We start from the raw sequence: 26,224 nt of genomic DNA, 5'->3' as shown, positions 1-26,224 counted from the left end.
AAAAAAAAAAAAAATCAAGTATAGTCCAAATAAACTGAGCAAATGAAAGATACTAATTTTTCCACCACATCTACAAGTCTGATGCTAACTTTCCTCTGTGCCGTTAAGAGTCTTAATTCCTTGACTAAAACTTTTTTGGTAAAGCACAGGATTTCTTTTGATGTCAAAACCACAGAAAGTTCAAAGGTTAGCCTGTCACTCAACAGTATGATTCGTCAAAAACCTGAACAGGAAACCCATTTCTAAACTTACCCATAAAGATATTGCACTCCCATAGGGAGAGCGGCTGGTCATTGTTTCACCCGCTGGTGTTTTTGTGCTTTGCTTAAGGGTGTATTCAGAAGGGGGACAATGCCTACCTCATCACCAAGGAGAAACATTCTTTTGGATACAAAGAATCTCAGCCATTTCTTCTAACACTTTCCCCCCCACTAATTACTTTCTCAACATTCTGGAAGGCTAAAAGAGTCTAGCCAAGTTGAATAGACCCGGATTTAAGCTGCATTATATTCTCTTGTACTTCACACCCCTTCAAAAATTAAAAAAGAAAAGCATAAGGCACATTGGGTGTAGGGGGGTAGGGAGGGGACATAACAAGGTTTCTGTGGAAATAAAAATTATTTCAGTAAAAAAAAAAAAAAGAATAGACATGGCTAATTATATCAAAACAGTTTCATTTACAAAAGGTTACCGGGGCATATAAATTCAGGGAAGCCAGGTTAGGGCAGAAAGTGGTCCATTCATGTATTCAATGAACAGTCACTACTGGCTGCCTCCAGGCACCCTGCATGGCACTGGATGAAAAGACAAAAGTGGTCCCTGTCCCCTGAGAGCTCACAGTGTAATAGGAAAGAGAGACCCTCCAGCAGATGATTGTAATACAATTATAATGTTGCACCACAGGGGTAAGAGAAGCAAAAGTAGGGTGCTATGGAACCCCAAAGAGAGGGGCCTCTGAGCCAGTATGGAAGGGTGGACAGAGAAAAGCAAATGCACTTCCTCAGAGGTGATGCCATAGCTGAATCTTGAAAAGGAGAAAGGTGAGTAAAAAATTAGGTGAGGGTGAGGCTGGTGGTAGATGATACATGGGACTGTGAACATAGCAATGCAATGGCTGGAACTGGAAACTTGAATACTCCATAGAGACGTCAGTCAGACAAAAGCAACACAGAAAGCTGCATAAATGATGCCTCCACTAGTTCAAATCATCTATGCTTCCTGAGTTGTTCAGCTGATAAACACCACTTGCCTGCTATCAACGAGAACTTCTTATCGTCCTGAAATCTGATCAAATAGCTGTTTCCTAGAAGTACAAGTCATATCATCCATTTTTTTAAGCATCCGACTTCTCCTACCATCTGACACCATTTTTTAGATCCCATATAAGTCTGGAAGCTAATAGATGAATTAAGAAAATAAGTGACTTTTCTTTTACCTCCCCATAAATTGACTCTAGCCATCAGCAAAACCACACTGAAGTTCCCCTGAAGAAGGTCTGATGGAGACTGAAACATTCATCTTCAAGGGAGATTGATTTTAATCAAATACGTGCCCTCCTTCTTTTATCACTGGTGCTCTGCAGGCCTCAGGCATAATTAGAAAATATGAATTTTTCTCTGAAGGTAGCTCTTTTAAAACTCAGACAATGATAACGCCTTCAAAAGTGCATGGATTTTTGCCACCAAAAACCTGAGCAATGGAGAACTGAAAACTACGACCTTCAATATATAAAAGTCACACGTCATATACAATAATAGGGGGTAGAAGTGTTGAGGCCAAATGGAAAAGTTCACATGGTCCCTACGTGCGATGTAATGCCCAGGACATGAGACAGGAAATTCTTACTGGCACATCCACCTTTACAAAATGCAGAACAACCCTAGTCAATGGGGGAGGCACCATGGTCCAACGGCAAGTCCTGAGGTGTGGGTTCTAATTCTGGCTCTTCTGCTAATGAACACGTCATCCCCCTGGGTCTCGGCTTCCTCAAAGTCTAATCCTTCAGTAGATAGATCATTAAGTCTTCATACATATTTTTTTGGTCCTAAAATTAAATTGATAATAAAACTAGTTCATATTTAAGGGGGCGTTTATCTTATGCCAGGCACTGTGCGAAATGCTTTCCATTCCATATCTCATTTAATGTCACAGAGCAAATGTAATAAGACAGATACTACGATCCCCATTTTACTGATGAGGAAACGAGGCGGCTGAGATAGTTAAGTGACATGAAGAGAGGCCAGGACAGAATTCCCACCACACTACAAACTAAGCTGTTTGACAGCAAACACGCTTAACTGCTCAACTCAAGCCTTGACATTCTCACAGGTCATGCAAGGAGACAATCAGATGGCAAGTGATTTTTAAAACACATTGTTTCCCTAAAAAAAAAGAAACATTTTTGCAGTTTGTCACACAAGATTGCCAAGTGTGAATTTAGTATCCATTTGGAATAAAAAAATATCCTAATCCAGGCAGATGTATTCTACACAGGTATCTGCTATAAAATCAGGGGTGCTTTGGAATGCAACACCAAATCATCCCCAAAATGGCCCATTTCCGGTCCCATTGTCTACAGATTAGAAGGGGTATTTTTGGACCTTTCCTTCCATAAGTCGTTTCATCAGAGAATCAACCCTGAAGAAAGAAGTGAGGGGAACAGACATTGAAGTAACCATGTCTCTTCCTTGGCAGTCTTCCTGGTCTGTGTGTCTCTTCTCTCCTTCCTGAAAATGCTGAGTCCCAGGAGGAGGAAGACATTGACACCATCTTTTAATGAATTGATACGGGCGTGCCTGTGATAGCTCCATTTAATTACACTTTCATATTTTCTGCAGAAGCCCTCCTACCATTAATGTATTAACAGTCTCTTACCTCGTCCCTTGGGGGATCACAACGTTCCGTTTTCTCTTTCCACCCAACCCCTACACTGCTTGCCTTCCTCTCAACACTGTCACAAAAGCAGGGAACAATACCAAAAAAAAAGAAAAAAAAATGACAGGATTGTAGCCACGGATTAGTTAGGTATATTCAATTATGGCATTTAATTTCCNAAAAAACGAGTAAATGTATATAATATTAATGATAACACATATTTATTGAGCAATTACTGTAGCCAAATACTGTGTTAAACATTGTCTACGGATTTCCTAATCTAAACTTTCAGATAATCCCTTAGGGCAGGTACCTGGAGATGTGTATTCAAGCAGATCTTCCTTCATTAGAAGGGGAGGGGGCACTACCCCCTTTAACTTCCCCCTCAGTTAACAATTTAGCTCTTTAGTTCCCTCCTATCCTAGCCTTTAGGATTCTCTCACTCCCCTGGCCCAGGAAGAGACAAAGCAAAAAAAGAGAAAGGGAAATTCCATAAGTAAACGCTAGAATGAGGGGAGGAGGAAGGAGATGACGTAAGCTACCAACAGGAAAAGGGCATATTTCTGAGACAACCACCACAAAGTTCAGAAGTTGCTCTATACACGGTAAATCGTTCAGTGTCTTCAAAAGTCATTTTCTGTCCCAGACATTCACCCCTTTGGCTGTTGCAAAGAGAAAGGGACCAGCGACCCGTGAAGTGTCAGGAATGCATCCGAGGGAGCCCCAGCTAAGTTGCAGGGCAGCTATTGTGCTTCAGTGAAGTTCAAAGGAAAAGACCGTCCGGGAGAGGCTGGAGGGTAGCAGGGGGGGGGGCCCCCCGCAGGGAACCCCCGGCGCGAGCAGAGCTCCACCCATGTCCGTCCCGCGCCACAGGGGACCACCACGCAAGCGGACCTTTAAAAAGCCCAGCCGAAAGAGACCAAAAGAGAGGGAGGAAGGGGAAAGGGAGAAGAAAATGAAAAAGAAAAAGCTCTTGCTTTAAGGGGTCAAGTCTTTGCACTGACAAGGCCCAGTGCGGCTTTGGGACCCGGCCAGAGGTGAGGGGCTGAGGCATTTCCATTTTCTCCTCACTGGCTAAAGGAGAGCTGAGGGGTGGGGAGGTGGCAGAGGCTGGGAAAGAAAGAAAAAGAAAACAAACTGTGTTCGCCATTAAATATTCATGACAGCAGCTTTGCTGAGGCTAATGGAAAGCATATAAATCCCTTTACAACTTTGTTAAACGCAAGAAAGATGGATGAGGGTCACAGCATGCTCTGGGGTAAATTGGGAGGAATATGAAAATCTGGCCCACAGGCGGTTGGGATTTCAGGGAGAGGAGAGAGAGCTGGCTCCCGGTTTCATTTAGCCCATTCCAGTAGGTATGGCGACCAGTCCCCATTCATCTGCAATGACTACAATAAAACATGACTTGAAAGTGGGTTTTCAATTACCCAACACTCCTCAAGGACATTTTTTTCTCCTAAAAGTTTCTTTTTTTTTTCTTTTTTTTTCCCCCCTCAACACTAATGACATGGTTAACATTTGACAGATGTTATTGTTCGGAGACATGCCCAAACTCAGGTCCAAATTCTTGAAACAGATCATCTATCTTGATTAAGAAAATGGGCATCCAATAATCTTTGATCTGAGACNTGAGCTCTGAGCAACAGCGGTTCGAGTCCAGCCCGAGCTGAGCAGCCGCTGAGCTGCCAACAGGTAGCAGGATGAAAAAAAAAAAAAAAAAAAAAAACTTACCATCACTGACAAGCACAGATTAGGTGGAAAAACTTTAAAAAAAAAAAAAAAGCAGACTAAAGACGGTAGAGATTAAGCAACTGACAGTTACAGTAAAAAAAAAAAAAAAAAAACTCAAGTTCCCTTTTAAAACAAAGACGTGCATATCTGCTTCTTAACTATAGGGCTAATCAAGGCAATCACACGGCATTCAACATTATCACAAACCCGTACTTTCCACTGCAGTTCATCCAGGGGTTTTTGTGTGAAAGGTGTGCACTTCAACAAGGCTTGCAGCAGTCGCTCAAAGCAGCTGCTCTGTTATCATTCTACCTCTCACAAAAGCGGCGGAGGTCTTTTCCTAAGCTTTGCTGAAGTTCTCATCACACAATCATAGTTCGGACAAGTAGTGAAACATGGCAATGAAAGTGACCACCAAGTTCACTACACGTGCTGATGTTTTCTAACACGGGCAGATATTTTGCTCTTTGGGGGTTTTGAAACCAATTGCTTCACTTCTCTGTGGGAAGGCGAGCCAACCGTGAGCGGCTGAAAACACCTTCGTACAAATAGCACTGCAGCATTCGCGGCCAGGTCTGGCCTTCGGTTTCCAGCTAGACTCACCTGTGAGAGCACAAGCCAAGTTCAGGAGGCTGTTTCTGCTGGAGGTGTTACCTGAAGTGTTAATTTCACAGTTCTTACATTACTGGTATTGCATGGAGACAAACATCGTACACTGAGTAAGACTGGAGCTGCACACTGTTAAATATGCTTTAAAATATGCCTCCAGGTGGAGTCTTGGAAAAAGACTCTCGAGTCCCTGGGAACCAACAGAAACTCTCTAATATGGACACGCGGACACGTGGATAGTGAGGAACTGAATGGTGGAAACTAAGAGACCAGAAACACCAGGAACCATGGCTTCACAAAGTTGGGTCCAAAAACTCTCTATTTCTTCTCTAACTTCAAATAAAAAAATCAAACACATTAAGGCTTTTCATTCAGAAGCTTCAAGTGAATTTAAGAAGGTGGTACGTGTCGTAAAACTGCATACTTTGTTAAGGTACTCAGGAAAAAAAAAAAAAAAACCTCTACATTTGAGCTTACACCTTGGGAATTTGCTAAAGAGTGGTTTTCATCATACATTTTGCAAACCAAGCACCACCAAAGAAAAGTTTTTAAGAATTTGGACATATCTCTGTGTAGTGAAAATTTGGCAGATAAAATTTAGTGGGTGGTTATTTCTTAATACTCCTGTCATCCAAATCCTTCCACCTGGACAGGGGGGCTACATACAGAAAACAGCCGGGGTCCTTGGTCTGTCCCTAAAATCTGCCTGTCTCTGGACATGGGGCTGAAATCAGTCTCAGCTGTCCTATTTGGAGAAAAGGAGAGCTCATCATGAGAAGGAAGTGAGAAGAAACTGGACTCACAGATTCTAAAGACTATACTAGTTTGCATTCCAGGTCTCATAGGTTACTGTCCTGAACTGTCTTAAAAGTTTTTCTCCATTACCCACCACACCACTTCGAAAATTAGAGAGTTTCATGGATATATGTTTGAGGAAGCTACACTTTATGAAGAAAAAGTAAAAAACAAAAAACAAAAAAATTAAAACTCAAGGCTTTGCCACGCAATGTCTTTTTGATTAATGTCTTATCATCAACGATAAAGACAAATGGGGGAAAGACAGCTGCCATCGCTGGCAGATCGTTTGCAACATGGCCACGATAACCCTCTGCCTACGCGGAGGCCTTCAGAAGTCCCCTCCCTCATTGGCTCTGGGTTCAGTCAGGTGACATGCTTTGACTGAGACTGTAGTGGAAATGACACTGTGAGACTTTCAAGCCTGCTGCGGAGACCTTCTCCCCTCCCAGCAAAGCATCTGGCTCATAGCAAGTGTTCATTCAATGGCGGTTCTTAGATAATCATAGCTTGGACCAGCTGGAAGAAGCAAGAAGTATGAGTAACGGGAGAGCGTGAGAAAGGACATATTAGCAGGAAGGAAATAAGCTTGGTATTCATTGGCTGGCTGACCGCTGTGCTTGTGGGGACCCGCCAATCTCTGTTTCTTGTCCAGTGAAACCTCCAGTATGGATGAGGCACACAACAGCCTAGCTTTCAACTGGACTGTGCACACCCCAGCCGAGGAAATGGAACTGACACATAGGGGGTTCGTCCCAGACCAAAGCAGCGGTCAGATCAATACTAATTGGCAACTATGGGAATTCTCCTCCTCTAATTACTAAAATTGCAAAGTCACTATGCAGAGGTCTTATCTCAGCAGGGAAACGGCCCGTTAAATGCTGGTTGGTTTTTAGAAATGGCACATTAAATCAGAGACCTTATCTTGACGCGGGCTACCTCTGCTAAATTCTCGCTCAGCTTGTGAACGTCTGTGTTGATCCATGATTCAGAAGCCCTCTGCTGTATGCAAGCTTTGCGGGGTTGGCAACCAAGTGACAGCTGTGAAAGGGAAGGACATCATTTGTTCCCCCAGGGTGGAAGGTGAGCTTAACTCACCAACTACAAGAAGTAGCCACTGAGGCCTGTGTTCGGAGCACTTGCTGTAATAATAATAAGCAAACTACAATTTTCTGACTATCTGAGATGGACCCCGCTGTACTCAGAGTTTTAGAAACACACTCTCATCATATACGCTTCATAGGGCCTTTCAGTGGAGATGGCATTATTCCCACTTTGTTGCTAAGCAAATTGATGCAGCCAGGTAGTGGTCATGAGGCTTATATACGCCAGCGCTGGGCCTGGGACTCAGGTCTCCCTGACTCGAAGTCTGAATTCTTAACAATTCTTCACACAATTTAGTCAGCCTCTTCCTGGCCTCTTGAAAAAAACACTCAACAGTTTAGCTACATTTCTAAAATCTTACTTGTCTTAAAAAAAGATCACATCAGTTTTCATCCACATGTTAAAGAGTTTGGCTAACGCAGTAACATTAAAGACAAATAGAAAATAGAACTTGATACAGTTGCATAACACCTGTTGTCCGAATACATACTGCCTCCTTTCTTAGGTGGCAGAACGTATTACGAAAAATACCAAAAATTATTGAGTGTTTGTTGTTTATCAGTACACATGCCTGATAAACAACACACTCAATAATTTTAAAAACAATCTTTAAGCAAAAATATTTTTGATAGTCAATGGACAAGAAATTTGTCTCAAATTTTCTAGAAGCGCTATTTTCTATTATTACTATTACCGTTGTTGTTTTGCTGCTGTTGTTTTTTGTCAATTTAAGCTAAGGTTTGAGAAGCCCTGCAGCTTCTGCTCTTGCCCTCTTGGGACCCTGCTGCTGTGTGAACAAGGTCAAGCTCACCTGTGGGAAGACTTTCTCCCTGGATACCCTCCCCTCACCACTCCCCATCATGGTTTCTGGCTCATAGCAAGCGTTCAATAAATGGCAGTTCTTATTTTGATAAACATAGCTTGGAGTAGCTAGAAGAAGCACGTTGTGGGAAGTAACAAGAGAGAATGAGACACCATCAGGATGGAAGTAAGCCACTTAGAGCTTTTCTATTTGCCCACAACTTCTCTTTGTCAGGATTACGTGGCAGAGGTGAACTTCCCACGTGCAATGCGTTACACACAGAGAGGCAATAACCTGTCATTCTTGGCTTAAGGTTTCTTCAAATAGAACCAAACAGCAGTCTCATACCTGGCACTCTGGCAGTGCCAATCACTAACAGCGGTCCACCAAGGTGATTCTTCCGCCCAGTACCGTCTGTTCCTGTTTTCTTATCTTGAAACCGTTTTCTCCTCTCTCCGCTCGTGATCTGAGAACTCCTGCTGGAGGGCAATCAAGTACACCCAGCACCTCCTCCTACTTGCAAATCATAAAATTCACGGGTTTAGCTGAAAAGGTAACAGAGTTCACTCTGGCAGAGTCCAAGTGGTGAGGTGTGTCTCTAGAGTACGTGGAGACAGACAGGAAGAGAACTACTGCAGAAGTCACACATCACCAAAGGGCATCTGGATGGCCCACTGTACCTCCAGGAAGTAATGTCACATGTTGAAAGATACTTTGTTGCAATGGCACTGGCACTAGCAAAGGGTTTTTGCCATCTTCTGCTCTGCACCATGCACTGTGCTATAAACTGATTCATAGGACAAAGGATGAAGGACTCCCTCTAGTAATAATAATATAATGATCGTTCCGTACAGGTTAGCTATGCTCTAGGCCCACAACCAAGTTCTGTACTGTGTTAGCTGATTTAATTCTGGCAAGGCCCTGATGAACTAGATGCTATCCTTACACACCTGTTTTACCCATGAGAACGAGGCGTTAAGCAAAAAATGCGATTATTTATATATTGCCACTGGTGTCAACAGCAGATGTAACTGATTATGTCTAAGTTTAAGGCGATCATAAAAACTTTGGACTGTTTTTATTTCACTAAGTTAGATTTATACACAGTAACACTAACGGTGCACTTTTATTCCGGGAATATATTTTGGAATTTTGGTTTTATTTGATTTACTTTAATCTGATAGTCTTAATATTTGTATCGCACCCCATAAATTCCTATTTGTGTGTCTGTGTCTATCATGACTGAACGCATGTATAAGCACACACATACACACACCTAGCGTAAGCACTGTGGCTCTTCCAAAAACATACCTCCTAAAACATTGAAAATTCTCTATCTCCTTTAGGATTTCTGTTTATGTAATCAGTCCCCTTCAGTCAATTAATGCTTGGCATAAGGGTATTTTAAAGCTAATGTAAATTAAAATTATTTTTCTTTTAGAAATCTTAGATGGTGAGGTCACCTAGGGATTACCCAAGATTTTGAAAAATCAAAACCGACAATTACTGATTAAAGCAAAACTGAAATTGATCTCTGAAGAAAGCCATACGGCCTGGGAAAAGATTCGATTTCTGAACTCCAATGTCAATACAAATACAAGTAATCTCTTAAACTTTAGCAGTTACGTCCAAACTAATTCTTTTATGGCTGCTAAGTGCAACTTCACAGGAATTACATTCTATCATGTACAAATAATATACTGGAATCACAACAACAGCGCCTATCAATACATTTATGTTGAGAAGAAAGAGACAAGGGCAGGAACTTTCTGGTAATCTCCCCTGAGATAAATTAAATTGAAATTACTTACTGCAAATGGAGCCTAAGTGTAACTGTTCTCTGCAGCCCAGCTAGAAATGGGGTCTCAAGAGGTTGAAGCACTAAAAAGGGAAAAGAGACTTTACATAAAATATCCAATCTAAATATAAAACCATATAAAATATTAAGAATGTGATTTGGATGTTCCAGAGGCTGTTTTAAAACCTCCATTTCTGATCTGACCCTTTCAGGCTAGACGCTAATTTATTTGTTTTGAAGTAGTTTTATGAACAAAACAGCCTCTCATCTCAGTCATCTAAGTGGGTATAGTAAACATCGTTAAGCTGGAAAAGGAAGAATTTAAATAAATCAAAAGAGTATCAAAAAAAAGCTACTTCAGTCTGCAAATGATTTCGCCATTCAGTTTCTGTAAATTGGTAGGCAGTGCATTTCGCAGTGTCTGTCAGTATTCCCTTCCTTAGGACTGAATAAATAATTGAAGAATAAATAATTGTGCCAGCGTTTGGTCTCAGGGGGCCATTTTTATAGATTGCCATCTAATGATAGTACCTGCCATGCAACAATGTATTAATACAGGGTAAAATTACATAGCTCTTTCTTTGTGTTGACACAGTGATGTTTCAATGTCCTCTACTGGTGTCTGGAATGCAGTGAGTTTTTACTGTTGAAATCTCCATGACAGGAAGAGGCAGTTTTGTTTGCTTGTGTTCTCCATAGAAAAAAAAAACGTCACGTGGTGACCATTGCCCGCACAAATGGTTAGAGGGTACAGCTAAGAAAAGGATTGTTTCGATTAACAAATGATGAGTAAGGCTAAGAATAACTCCACTGGAAAGTGATACTGCGTCCACTTGCTACAAGAACACTTCTGATCCCCGTTCCTATTCCAGCCTTCCATCCATCTATTCCACAAATATTCCACAGAGGTCTAATATTGTACTTGGCGTTTCAATACTGATCAAGGCAGCTATGTTCCTTTTTCTGTAAAATTCTAACAGGTCTCTCTGAGTGGAGAATGTGATGATTTTATCATTGCTTTTAATAAATAACAGTTCCCATCCATTGAGCATCTACCACATGGGGGCACTTAAATCCTTAAACCAATCCTGCCCCATTTTACAGTTGAGAACCTCTGGCAGTTAAGCAACCTGCCCAAGGTTCTACCTACACAGGTAAGCAGGCAAAAAGAAGCCAGAATTAAAATCCCGATTCTCTTCCCAGAATGCAGCTCTGCCTCTCCGAAGCTATGCTCACCACAGGCCCACGCCTCGCAACAAGGCAAAGGAATTCATCAGAGCTCACTCTGGGCAGCTATGAGCCTCCCCACCTTGGCTTCCTCCTGTGTAAAATGGAGAAAAAAAGCATGTGCACCTTGGAGGTGTGGAGTGAGGATCATTAGTTGGTATCAGTAAAGTGCTTAGGCCGGTTCCCTGACATACAGCAGGTACTCAGAAAATATTAGCTACTATATTACCGTGGCTTCAAGAAAGCAGGGACGTCTCAAATGATAGCGAATGGCCTCAAAATAGAGAGACTTGGCATGAAACAGTTCTGAAGTCCGTTAAGACATTAAAAATGTGGTAGGAATCATTTTTCCCATTCCAGAACACTTAAAATCTGCTCTACATAATTTAGCAATTAATTACATATTGCCTTACATTGTTACCTAGTTGGCTGACCCCGCCAGCCTCAGGCTTACTCCAAGGGAGGCACCCCTTCCGTTTCTCTCCACCCTCCCTAGTCCCCTGTAGCCAGACCCTTAGCACTTGTTGACTTAATATCAACTAATATTTGCAATAAAAAGTCTTACTTACAGAAAATGTAGCAAGATCAAAAGCAATGTGGACATGGATCTGGCTATACATGTGGTTTGTACATCCAGCCTAATCAGACCATCGATCTGTCTGTAAATGTTGGGACTTTAGCAAGACGTTTGACAAGGTCTTTCCAGCCACCCTCATCGCATGATAAGGAAACGGAGAGGAAAACGCTGCTAGACAAGTAGGTTTACACTGCAGTGTTCTTCGCCTATTTCATACTGCTCTGTCAACATAACCATCAAAGACACAGGTGGTAGGCTTATCCAACCCGAGGGAAGTCTGAAACTGGGATTAGACTGACCTACTAGACTTCATGGGTGGAATTTAAAATCATCTCATCCGCTGCAATTTGGGGTCAAATCCACGAAGAAGAAATTTAATACAGAAATATGTAAATGCCGTCTTTAAGTCCTCCTCACAAGGAGAGGGGAGGATGTGTTTCATTAGTAGCCCACGCAGAAATCTTTTGGATAGTATTTTAGTTGATTATAACTCCACTATGAATTAGCGAGATATGGTTACCCACAAGCTAACTAATTCAGTTTTAGGTTACCTGAAGTGAAATGAAACAACACTCCCATCAATTAAAGCATGCTGTGGCTGGCGTCCATCAGAGACAGATAAGCACTTAAGACAGATCTAATAAAAAATAATTCATGCAGCGAGAGGGAACCACGCACATCCAAGGCCTATGTTTTTTTCTTTGTGCAAATGATTAAGCTCCCAGAAGATAAATCTTCCTTGCGTTCCCATTCAGCTCCTTCAACAGCCACATGCATTCATTCCTGTGGTTAGTGCTCTGAACTCATCAGGCACCAGTTAGCACTAGTACCCTATCTGGACAGCAAAGAGAATGCATCTATAGGAGCCGAAGGGGAGAGAAACACAGAGTTTTGTAAAATTGGCCTGATGACTTCCCCTAAACTGCAGTGATCTTTTTTTCACTCTTTCCTGTAAGAAAGAACCCCTGGCTATTCCAGGATAAATTTGACTTACACACACCTGGTTCCTCTTCAAATTTCACCAGAATGACTAAAAGGAAAGTTAGATTATCACTTGGGACGCTGTGTCTGCAGTGACGTGTCACAATAGGTTTTTTTCATACTAGTATCTGCAATGAAAGGTCAGGGGGAGGCACAGTGAGTTTTTACTGTTATAAGCAGAGGATGTGGGAGAGGTATGGAGGACAGCAGAAGTGCCAGCNGCCAGTGATGCTGCGCCCTCTACAGCTAAGATGCGGAACAACAGCTCAACCTGGAGCTGGGCTGCCGTGAGCCGCCGGCGATAGCATAGGCTGCCAGCGATGGCGTAGGCTGCAGTGAGGCTGGCTGGCAGCGGGTGTGTGCTTTCATGAGCTGCCATGAGCCACCCTGAGTGGCCGTCCAATGTCCAGCAAGCAACTGCCTCACCCGGGAAAAGAGCAATGATAATACCAACATGGGCCAGTGAAGCAACGTCCTCCACAACTCGACTAAAGAACAAAAGAACAGAAACTTGTCTGTTCACCTTCCCCAATCTCCAACACTGTGCCCTCCCCCAATTCCCCAATAAAATCTTAAAAAAAAAAAAATTGGATTTTAAAGATTTACTCCACATGCAAACACAGGCCTATAAGTCACTACTGTGCAGAAAATATATGTCTGCTTCTCATCAGGAGCCAAGTAATATCAAATTTGAAATGAGAGCAAGAAAGTCTCAGTTTACTTCGTGAACTATTCACTAGAGTCTCTTTTTCAAAAGCTGCTGTTAAAGAATACTCTATATGATTCTGTGATTTATGACAGGATAGAATCCTGTACTAACATGATTTTTTTTTTTTTTTTTGGATATGGTGGAATTCTAAGGGACAGGGCTTGACCTGTGGCACATCCCAATCACAGTAGCTGTGCTACCATGTGGAATCCAGTAGGAATCCGACCACATCTGGATTTGATGGCAGAAATGACATTCTAAGAAAGCTTTCACAAGGTGGTTTGTTCATAACTGCAACTGTGACTCCTGAGAGAAAGAATAAAAATATGTTACGATGTGTCTGAACCCTCCCATATCTTCTAAACACAGGCTAAAATTTACCCCCTGACATTCACCCTGACTGCGATTCTAAGCGTATCATCAAGGACAGTCACACACTGCTTCAACTTCACATGGGACAGAGGTCTCCAACCAGCGGCTACTGATAATGCCATCCTAAAAGAAAAGTCATCAATTGTTAATAGCCACAGAAATTGTTGCAAGTATCGTACAAAGTTGTTCACTGTTATTGCTTCCTGCTTTGCTAAGTGCCCCATCATGATGGGATCACACAGTTTGGCTACTTGAATGGTTAGAGAAGAAAAAAAATAGTTTTATCTTCCTATCTCGCTCAGTTTTATCTCCGAAAGTCATTTCAGGTGATCCCACTGGCATGTCTGCCACCTTTTTATAAAGAGTTTTCAACAGGCAGGAAAAAGAAGATCCATGTGACTGCTCAGCTTCACAGAACTGGTGGGAAACACGATACATTTGTAAAAGGAGAAAGAATTTTTTTTTTCTTTTTAAAGACAAAGTCATATGAATGATGTGCACCCTAGGTTGAACAACTTATGGGAAATGAAAATCTATTGCATTTTGGCAACAGTTGCAACAGGTGGTTGGAATTCTGGGCACTTGCCAAACCACCTTGAGCTTCTATATGACTGGCAAGTTACTGTATCGTATTGCACATTACAATTATAATGAGCTATAAACAGATAGGTCAAATGAAAGAAATGAAATGAAAACAATGATAAACACACACAAGTGGCAAGTCTGAAATTATAGAAGTCGAAGCGTCTACTGTGGTATAACGGAACGGACAAAATAATGATAGTAACTGGTTATTTACTGAGTGCTTACTATGTACCAAGCACTGTTGTAAGTATATTACATGTAATATTACTCATTTAATTCTCAAACTCCCAACCCTGTGAAGCAGGAACTATTATTATCCCCGCTTTGCACGGGAAGTAAGCCGCCCAAGGTTTCACAGCTATGGTAGGGCCTCTAATGCAAATCAAGCTACTAATCTCCAGAGCCCAGGTGCATAACCGCCATGCAATACATGGCTGGAAGTCAAAAGATGTGTGTTCTAGTCCCGATTCTGTCACATGGGCCACATGACCTTGGGCAGGTTGCCAAAATTCCCTGGATCTGTATTTCTTTATCCCTGTGATGCAAAAATTACACTAGATCTTTCAAGTCACTTCTATATTCTTACTACTCCTCCCTCCAGACAGAACTATCTGACACCATGATAACATGATCGAACGCCATGCTTCTCCCCTCAAACATACAACAGACATACAGACATACGCTGTATGCACACAATCAGCAATGAGCTCATAGGTCTCTGCATAGGAAAACCAGATGCAGGAAAGCTGAGGCCTAAAGAGGCTCACACAGTCACCAACACTCCCTAGAATATCTACTTCATACTTTGAATTTAAGGCTGCTGGTTTCTTAGCTTATTTTTATAGAAACTCAAGATTTATTTTGACAGTATTATTTACAATAGCCAAGACATGAAAACAACCTAAGTATCCATCAATGGATGAATGGATCAGGAAAATATATATCACATTTATGTACACACACACACACACACACACACACACACACACACACACACACACATTATTCAGCCTTACCCAATAAGGAAATCCCACCATTTGTACGCATGGACCTTGAGGAAATTATGCTAAGTGAAATAAGTCAGACAGAGAAAGACAAATACTGTACGATCTCACTTATATGTGGAATCTCTCAAAAACTGAAATCATAGATACAGAGAACAAGTTGGTGGTTGCCAGAGGCAAAGGGTGGTGGGATGGGCAAAATACGTGACAGTGGTCCAAAGGTACAAGCTTCCAGTTATAAGATAAAGAAATCCCCGGGATGAAATGTACGGCATGGTGACTACAGTCATGTACCGCATAACAAGTTTTCAAACAACAACAGACTGCATACATGCCAGTGGTCCTGCAAGATTATAATGGAGCTGAAAAACTCCTATCACCTCGTGACACTGTAGCCATTGTAACATCACAGTGCAAATGCATTACATGCATGTGGTGATGTTAGTGCAAACAAACCTACTGCACTGCCAGTTGTATAAAATTAGAATACATAACAATTACATACAGTACACAATACTTAATAATGACAATAAATGGCCATGTTACTGGTTTGTGTATTTATTATACCACACTTTTTAGCATGATTTTACAGTATACTCTTGCTACTTAAAAAAAAAGGTTAGTGTAAAATAGTATACCGTGTTCCACCGGTAGCAGCCCCATACATCTCGTGTTTACCAAGTCTCTTGATTGCATCCTTTACTCGTGTGCTTGATTTAATCTCGTGTTGTTTTGTACAGTAACAGGCTGGACAGGCTTAGAGCCAGGCCGCACTAGGCTATGTCATGTAGCCTAGGTGTGTGGTAGGAGATACCATCTAGGTTTGGGTAAGTACACTCTATGACGTTCGCACAGTGATGAAATCGCCTAATGACGCATTTCTCACAACGGATTCCACTCGTTAAGAAACACCTGACTAGACAGATAACAACACTGTATTGTATATTTGAAAGTTGCTAAGAGAGCAGATCTTAAAAATTCTCATCACAAGCAAAAAAAATGTAACTATGTGAGGTGATGGATACTAACTAAACTTACTGAGGTAAGTAAGCATTCTGCAATATAGGCATCTACCAAATCACTGCTGCACACCTAACACTAATACGATGTTACGCATCAACAATATCAATACAAAAATGATTTATTTTGATACTTAATCTTTTTTTGCCCTCTTTTATCCTACTTGGGTTACTCAGACATGGCTAAGCTGAAAATAAGTGTAGGAAAAAGGCTACTCTATCTTTTAACGGTACTAAACATTCAGGTACTTAAATTTTATCTTAACATAAAATACTGTTCAATTTTTTAAAAACATGTGCTATAACTCTACAATCTAAGTACAGAAAATGTTACACATTTCTACTCTTTGAATCAATAAAAGACTGACTGCCCCACAGGTTTGCAACATTACACTTGCATACTTAAAAAATGCAGTTATCATAAAAGGGATTGCTTAAAGGTGGCATTTTTAATGCAGCGTGAATTTTAAAGGCGCATGCAGCATAGAAGAAATGGTGTTTTCAAGACAAATTTATTCTCTGCCTCTCAGTAAAGCAAAAGCATTTCAGTATTAGAACCCCTCTGATTAGGTTTTTCAGATTGGTTCAGATACACAGACCTAGAAGTCATTTGGGAAAACGGCCTTACCAAGCTTTGTAAAAACATAAAACATCATTCGGATTTAATCAAGTGCCACAGGATTGCCACCAAATCGGAAACAATTTTATAAAAACCTACTGAGAAGCCAAGTGATGGAGATGCAGTGCATCCTCCATTTTATCTACACACCTTGAGCACCTTTGCGCAGTAACCCATACAAGGGAACACAAACAAGACAGGGGGTTTCAAAGGCAGGAAATGGAGGCCAGTGGGAGAAACAATCATACGCCTTCCCTCTGCTGTTTCTTCCCCTTTGTTTTTTAATTAAATAGTAAATCTCAATATGAATTCATTAGAAGCCTGATAGCTCAATTAAGCACTATGTTATTATATACTCTGGGGCAATGCTTCAATATCAGTTAACAGAGTTTGGATGTAACCTGAGCAAAAAAAAAATGTACGCCAAAAGTTATATGTAACCAACCATTTGGGAGAAAAATTGCAATTAAGGAGGGACAAAAAGTCCCAATATCCACAGATTGTTAAAATTAAATGATAAAAAGAATATAATGGTTTCCCCTGTAATAAATTCTTTAGATTTGTATGATGCAGTAGAACCCCTCAGTTCATTTTAATTTGGTTGCACTGATACTCATATCCAACAGAAGAGTAAAAAAAAAAGAAAAAAGAAAGAAACTACCTTGGGACAAAAAGGTTTATTAAAAGAAACATCCCATTTGAAGATAAAAAAAAAACTCAGTGAATCAGCAAATGATGCAGAAGAACTTGGAAGACGCAGGGAAGGCCTGTGCTATAAACCAGGCAGTGGTTATCTACAGAATTCATCCTTTGAATACATGGTCAACAGTGGTAACATTTCCACTGATTAAATAAAAGCAATTTTTTTTTCATTTATTCAAACTGGGTGCCTAGCACAGTGCGAAGCTGTGACAACACATCGGTGAGTGAATTCACATCACTTTCCCCTCGAGGCCTTCCTGCCCCTGCATATTTGAAACTGCAAAACCCTCACCTCCACTCTCATCACGCATACACATCACTGTGTAAGCTTTTTAAAAACCTGAAACTTCATCCCTAGAGGGTCTGATTGGCCGGGAGTAGGGCCAGGGCCCCACCAGGTTGAGATCCACTGCCTCAACCCCTTTCCATTAGCTGCTTTTCTTTGCAGCTTCTAGCACCTTCTAATATGAGCCATAACTGGTATGGTATCAACATCCCGCCACTAGGCAGTAAGCATCCTGAAAACAGGGATATGTGTCTGTTGTGCTCACTGTGGAATCCCCATCCCCAATGCCTGCACCTAGTAGGTGCTCTATAAGTATTTGTTGAGTAAATTAATGCAAGGTCAACATGAATCCTCCCCTCAGGGTCTGTACAATCTATGAGAGAGAGAGAAAAATAAATAGCTACATGAATGTAAACCCACAGCTGTGGCAAGTATTCCACGTTCCATAAGAGCACACACCAGGAGAATGTGTCCACATCTGAGGCCATCCAGGAAGTGACTGTGGGAGAGGTAACATGCAACTGGGGAGCCGCTTTCCAAGAAAGAGAGAGGAGGGAGAAGGAGTTACGTGTCTCTGCCACGGGGCTGGGGATGGAAAGGCAGGCCGAGCTGGAGCACGCCCACCTTGCTATCATGTCATGAACTACCAGAAGCCCCAAGGGCGAGTTCAAGTACCAAGTAGCATGGTCATATCTTGTATCAGCTGAGCTGTGGATGATTTCCACCAATCTGTCAGGGTTCTGGAGTATACTTAGGAAGTGTGCAATCCATTCTATACCTCCACCCGTCAGCTCCCATCCTGGGCATCCCAAGGAATGTGGGAAAAGCAGGCTAATGACATGCACCCCAACATACCTGCCAGGGAAACCCCTAAGCAACAGATCAGGTGTCCCCTCACCCCCTCATGGGCACCTCTCTTCTCCAATCCTCAACCGCCATACGCCACAACACCTTGGGTGGGCAGGCCAGCCTGACCCAGGGCCATTTTCTTTACCTGAGCCCATGGCCCAACGCCTTCTGGGCACCAGTCAATCAAGAATCACCATGGGGCGGCCAGTTAGCTCAGTTGGTTAGAGCGCAGTGCTCATAACACCAACGTTGCCGGTTCGATCCCCGATGGGCCACTGAGCTGCACCCTCTACAACTAGGTTGAAACAACTACTTGATTTGGAGCTGATGTTTCCCAATTAAAAAAAAGAAGGATCACTAGCATCACAGGCACGCACCACAATACCAGGAAACTTTTTACTTCTTATAACAAGTGCTGATAGACATCAAAAAAAACACCCCAGAAATCTGAGTTCGCGACCAATACCAGGACTCCAGTCCTAATTCACTAGAGACCCACCCCTCCCCCATGCCTGGAACCCCGGGGCAACTTTCCAAGCTTGGTAGAAAGTTTTCAAATGGAGCATCTAGCCTTAGGCGCACCACAATATTTTTATGGTCACCATCCGGGTGAAAAAGAGTTGTAAACTGCATTCCTTGTTGCTCCACTTTCTTAAACAAAGGACAGTGTACACAAGTGATGGCGCAGGGTCAACATGGCACTGGGGTGGCGTCCATGAAATATTTACAGCAGCTCAGGTTGGTGGCAGGCATGGGGCTAGGTGGTGGGATTTACAGGCAGGCTCCTGAGGAGGCTGCAGGACATGGTCTCGGGCTCCAGGCCAGCTGTTCTTAAATTGCAGTGCTTCTTTCGTTCTCCTGGCCGTTACATTTATAATTTCCTGGCCTGCTTCCTCCAATTCGGCTTGCCAGCTGTCCCTTCTTCCCAGATCTGTCTACAAGAATCCCCCTCTCTTTAAATTTACTGCTTCTCATCTACCACGCGCTGCGAAACCGGATTGCCGAACTGGTTAGAATGGTCCCTCTAAAGTAAGATGAAATAAATTCTAGGTGAGAAACCCAAGTGATCCTCTAACCATGAATCACACACTACGATTTGTGTGGCCTATGAGTGTGAGTGGGTGGCGTTTATGACATTAGTTCCAGCTGTGTCTAAACCATGGTTAAGAATGAAGGTTCGCAAGTCAGGTGGCCTCGGGTCATATCCTAGGTGCCTGCTCTCAGGCAAATCCCTTTTAAAGATGCTCGGCCTCTGTGCTGCATCTAAAATGAGTATCTTCCTGCGAGGGTGGATGCCGAGATTAGCGAAGATACTGCCTATGACTCAACACACAGTACACTCTCAAGAAATACTGTTATTGCTATCATCATCATCATCAACTGGGCTCAAATAGGTCAGTGCCAACAGGATATGGCTTCAGCAGCGCCTGCCACAGCCAACTTCCCCTAACCACAGTCCCCTGTTCCAGGAAGCAACTTTAGGCTGTTCTTTGCAAAAGGATTGCCTCCCACTAAATCAAGAATGGCAATGTGAAGGGGCAATCTTTTTAAATGGTGAGGTCACATCACACCCAAGAGGTGGCCTCATATGAATGGCTCTCCCAGGAGGATTAGTGGTCACAGCAAAGCAATCAGACCGGCTTCCTCCAGGGCCTGAAGGACAGGATTCAGGGAAGACTGGCCAGGGGTTGGAAGACACACACACAGGAACACAAGTGTTAGCTAGACAAGGGAGGTATGAAGGCCCGAATGGAAAGACAGGAGCCAACCATCCCAGGGATTGCGCTGGGTCCTAAGAACTTACTGGAACGGTTCCAGTTCCGTATCTGTTCTATGTCCCCTCACAATAAATCCTGTGACTTACTTAAGGTGGCCTGAGTGATTTTCTGCTCTTTGCAGCCTAAAAGCCTGCGAGGCTCCCATGCAGCTGAGTTCCATTCGGATGAGGTGTCGGCCCAGATGTCACCCTCAACTGAGGAAGGCGTCGATGTCAACTGCAAAAGGGATAACCTGCATATTTAGAGCAGTCAATCTGGGAACTTGGAAGACATGGAGTCAAGTTAGTGCCTGGCCACCCCAGAGACCACTGCCCCCACGTGCTTCCACCCTGCGCCACCCCACCTGCCAGCTCCAGCTTGAAGGCCCCAGGTGGGTCTTTCCACAGCCCACACAAACAATGGCGGGGCTTCCAAGCACCCGCCACGCTTTCCTGCGGGTTACGTATCAAGGAATAGAGGAGCCGAGATATTTCTGTGGCTTACCTGAGAACAGCCAAGTTATGAAACTAAGCGAGCCTCTGAAGTTGACTAGAAAATGGCAGGAAGACGGTGTTTAATAATAACACCACCTTATGGAACGCATTAGCAGTTACTAGGTACATTCACACCCTGCACTTCATTTGAACCTCTGAACGACCCTGTGCACGAATGTTCTGATCTCCGCTTCCAGATGTGGAAACTGAGGCTCGCAGGTGAAGCACCTAGCCCAGGACCCTGTGTGGGTCAGTTACTTCCCTGGTGCAGGGTCGCAGGCTCTCTTCTCATCAGATTCCCAGAAGACGAGAGGGTACATGAAATGAGGAAGTGTGTCCCCACAAATCTCACCGCTGGTCAAAGCAATGCAGATGCAAAAGCCCTGAGTGTAACTAGGCATAAACTGTTTGGTTCCCTTTGTTTTCTGTCTCCGTTTTTAAATCACTTGGAATGGTGCCTCATTTGCACTTGGAATCCCAGACCGTCCTTACCTGCATGCCCAGAGGTAAAGCCATGCCCCAATTCACCTCCAATGGATCATGGAGTCAACAGTCAAAGAGAAAACAGAAACAGGACCTTGACTAACTGACACAGGAGAATGACATCAGCCCAGGTTAGGCCTGTAAATGCTGAAATCCGGGAGAGGCTGCACACTGCAGGGAGAGACAGAAGGCCGGAGGCGCATGCCCAGTAAGAAAGGCATGGAGGTTTATGGCTCCAGCAAAAACAAAACTTCAAAGGGAACAGAAGTTGTGGGAGCTTCAAAGACCCCCTGTAGGACCAATTAACACCTACCAATGTTTATCTAAGCAGTCACTTAACGATGGCCACTCCACTGAAATGGGTGCTCAGCCTCACCTCAAAAAATAGCTATTCTTCCCCAAAACACTGGGTTGGGGGGTGGGGGAGAGGAAGTACCATGTTGGTTTCTGAGAGAAAATCTCGGTCAAAAAGAAAACAAATACTCAATACAGTGAAATTCATCACAGACTTATTTATAATAATAAAAAAAAAGATGAGGAACAAGTTAAATCTCTAAGAAAATGTCAATGGTTAAATAAACCATGGTACAGCTATGCGTTATTAAAAAAAAAAAAAAGCACATCATGCAGCCATTAGAAATCTTATTTTAATAGTTTAATAGGATTTTCCTATTTAGTAGACGAGGAACGTGCTCTTGGATACTGTTAAGAAAAAAGAACGTTCAAAAATACATTTAAAGTCTGACTTCAAGTTGCTCTAACCAGCAGACAAGCAAGGTGAGAATGGTCAGGACTTTGTTCACTGCAGTGGCCCCAGTTCCCGAGCCTATGTGTCTGGCACAAACAAGGCACTTAAAGAAAATGTGCTGAATGCATTATTTACTTACTATTAATTAAGTAATGATTAACGTATCTATAAAAGGTACTTGGATATGAGCAAAAAAAGGATCTAATCCTAGAGCAGTCTATACACAGAGGGTGCCAAAAACATGTATACACATTTTAAGAAAGGAAAACTCTATTAAAATTGTAATACTCAATATATACCGATAACAAAAGATGAATACACGTTACCTTTGACTTCTGCAATTACAAGAGGTGCTCAAAGTGGTTACCATCAGCATCCAGACACTTCTGATTATGGCGAACTACTGCTTGAGCCACGTTGACCAAAGTGTCCACTTGCAACACGTTTTTTTGGCATCCCCGATCCGATATAGGTGTGTTATAACAGGCCGACTACACAATTTAATAATATTAGGGAGCGCTTATCATGGAGATTAAAGAAGAAATTTATTTTCATATTCATATCTCCTAAGTTTCACCAATTTTCCACCAAAGCTGTGTGTATAATGTTTATAATTTTATAAGCACTGTTTTTCTCTCGGGAGCCTGAGGACCTGGGAGCAGTGGGGTGGTGTGTTCCAGAAACCTGGCCCATTCTGTCAGAAATGGAATCTTCCAGCAGTTCTACCATTTCTGTTGGATCACACTGTCCACCTGGGACAAGTCACTGCTATCCCCCATCTCCCCATTCACCTACAGCTACAGAGGGAACCACTGCAGGGTGCTATCGGTGAGAGCAGTTACACAGGGTTCCCTTGCTCGCTTTTCTTAGAGGAGTTCCAGGAGGGAATTAAAAGCAGAATCTGTGTAGACAAGGTTATAAAGCTCCTAGAGTAAAAGATAAAAAGAGTTCAAGGAGTTCAATGCTTTAATGTCAGAATTGGCGCATCTTTATCACATCTCTGAGCCAATCCCTCCCCCCTTCGCCCACAGGAAACATGTTTAGGGACAGCAAAGGAAATAAGATCTGATACACAAACACCTACATTACACCGAACTCACTGATAACTCACATGTAAACAGGTAGACGTTCTGTTTGATTCTTTACGGAGGTAATATTTTGTGCAGGAAAGAGAATGGTCTTGGGAATCCAGGACCCTGGTGAGAACACCACCAAAGATGGACTCACTAGATGCGACTTACTTCACCGTCTCCGGGCCTGCATTCTAATCTGTCAAATGGGGGTTTAACCCTCTTCATACTGTTGTTGAAAGGCTTAAAAGAGCCAGTAAAGGTCAATTCAAGTAACAAGCACTCAACAAGTCTTCCAGTTTTGAGGGGGTGTCCCTGTTTATTAAAGGAACTTCGTCACAGGTGCAAGGGCTTCTAAGTAAAAACACTTGGTCATTGAGCTCATGGGAACACAAGCTCCTGTGAACATGGAACATGCTCAGAACACAGCAGAATCCAATGCCCACTTAGCCTGACCTGGTGGGTTCTGAAGAGGCTGTGCTGAAAAGTGCATGCCATGAGGTAGAAGCAAGCTTCGGTCAAAACGGGAGAACTGGGAGCCAGAAACCCTGGGCGGCAGCCTTAGTTCAGCCACTTGCAAGCTGGGCAGCCTTAGACAAAGTACCTCACTACAACTGGTCCAAGTTTACACACCTGTACAGTGGCCTGACAAGACCCCTTGCAAGATGGGTACGAGGCAAAGCAGCTGGGCCCCACCAAGCACAACCTCTGGTGTGACATTAGGGTGTTCAAGGTCATTGCTGGCAGGTGTTTCTAGCACGGCGTTCTGAGGAGGCACATCTGCCTTCTGACAAGGAACAGACACCACCTGAGGGTGTGACAGCTCCCCTTTGGCCAAGTCGGCCCCATCCAAAGCTGGCGTCACAGTCTGGGGCACCAAAGGTAGCCTCCCAGAGGCAGGGCCTGCCGAAGCTTTAGTAGCAAGCCATTTTCTGTATGACAAAATCCTGCAGGCTCCTAGCTTAAGTCACAGATTCTACTCCAAACCTGCATTTGTTGACCTGCACTCAATCAAAATGCAAACATCCCTAGAAAGAGCACACAACGCCCCCCTCCCCCGCCCCCAGCCTTTACTGGCAGATTCCTTATACATAAGGCTCTCAGGTGTTCTCAAAAAGGCAAGATCAGAGAAGGTGAGAAGGGGGAAACAGGGGGAACTAGAGCCTCAGTGAGAGATGTTCTTCCCAACTTCATACTTTTGCACAGGGCTGGCCCTTATCTGTATTTTTAAACTGTGCTTGTGTGGTTTATTTTAGAACTGCTTTGATACACCTGTTGGGGGAAAGGTGCTAATATTTTACATTTAAAACCTGAGAAGTACAATTTCCACCTTTTGTTTTTGAGGAGGAAAACCACCCTCTAAAGTTTCCTGCAGGACCATGTACTTTGCTCAAGGTGTCCGCTAAGATAATCTGGGATAATGAGGAACAGCCAAATAATCATTTACAATTACTACATGTCTTGTGTACTTTTTCTTTTGGCTAGAGAGGCACCTGAATTCAACTTACCATTCAGTTAATTCACAGCCTACTCCCTAAACCCTTATAGGGCCAAATTGAAAGATCCAAAAAACTCCTAGACTAAAAAGCTCTGAGACCAACATCTTGGTTAGCAATGAAACGCAAAACGTAAGCCCTAAAGCAAGAGTTTGTAAGTCTGAGAATGACCTTCGTAGGGGCTGTGTCAACCCCTAAAACTCTATGACGAATTGTTGCATGTGTGTATGTGTGTGTGTGTGTGTGTGTGTTTTGTTGTGTTTTGTTTTTTGCAAGTTTGTCCAAAGTCTTCATCAGCTTCCCAAACGATTCCAAGAAAAATCCCATAAGGAACACCATCCATTAGGGTGTAGTGTCTGGAGACCTTTCAAGTGTGTCTGTAATTGACAGTGGAAGACTGTAGGTCAAACCGGAAAACTAAGAAGGCACCCATGCAAGGGCCACCCCTGCCTCTAACTAGCTTTCTGACTTTCGGCAAATCCCTTAAGAACACTCTATCCCTCAGTTTCCAAACCTGTAAGATGAAGATGATGGGGCTGAATGATCACTTAGTTTCCAGACCCTTAAAAATACCAGGAGAGTGAGGTACAGCTTCAACAAACACAGGAGAAGATGCCCAAAACGCCAGCCCCCGAACCCTGCCTGTTCCCAGAAGAGCTGCTTAAAATATTCACCACCACTTTCCTTGGAGGGGTCAAAGATAGAAGCCACCTCTCATTTCCTTCTCTTTCTTCTATTTCAGAAAGCCGAATTTGAAGTTTCACAATAATGCCCTTTGAAGGGACTGGAACTCTGAAATTCTCGCAAAAATACAGTGATTCTGTAAGGATGCCTAAGAAGCTCAAGGAAGGTGAAATAGATGGAATGTCTCTAAATCCTTATTACAAACCATCTAATCACCGCAGCCACTTATTTTAGCCGCTGTCATTTACATCTGTTAATACATGTAACTGATGAAAATTATCTGTGTCATAAAAATGGATGTTTTAACATGATTCTAGAACACTGGATCCAAAACCCGTGCCCTCTTAGAAAAGTGTTTTTTTTCATTCCATGTCGCTCTCTATACTTCTAACAATAAATGTCTGATGTTCACCAAAGTGCAGGTGACATGAATGTCCTCGACCATTTAGCACTAGATCTTTATTGTCACAGAAGGCTAAATCTCACTAAAAGTAACTTTCTCTTAGTTGATACACTTGCATATATCCTGTAGTGTCCTAACTCAGCCATGATACCATAAATTTTCAATCTAATTATCAGACCCCAGAAGTCCAAAGCAAATTTATATGTGGTTGCTTGTGGCAGCAAATTAAACTGAGGCCTTCTCAGAGGCACTTGCTAATAAAAAAAGAGAAGTAGATGAAAACTGATCATGTTTTTACATGCTATGACCAGAAGAATGCTTAGAGCACCCCTGAAGGAGTCTAAAACCCATTCCGCAAAAGGATAAAGTAACATTCAAGGTAATGCATCAAAAGTCACACAGTGAGGGGCTGGCTGAGTGGCTCAGTTGGTTAAGAGCTCGCT

The 26,224-nt window shown here is 42.8% G+C and overlaps 1 protein-coding gene across 1 annotated transcript in view; it reads right to left on the bottom strand.

Moving 5' to 3' along the window:
- The window catches only part of LOC109382533 (exostosin-1), a 276,712-nt gene that overhangs the window by 248,471 nt on the left and 2,017 nt on the right, over positions 1-26,224 (bottom strand). The gene's annotated exons all lie outside the window — the stretch shown is intronic.

Source organism: Hipposideros armiger, unplaced genomic scaffold, assembly GCF_001890085.2.
Source record: "Hipposideros armiger isolate ML-2016 unplaced genomic scaffold, ASM189008v1 scaffold_65, whole genome shotgun sequence".
NCBI lineage: Eukaryota > Metazoa > Chordata > Mammalia > Chiroptera > Hipposideridae > Hipposideros > Hipposideros armiger.
Note: the sequence above shows the minus strand (reverse complement) of the source record. Positions and strands in the feature narration are given on the sequence as shown.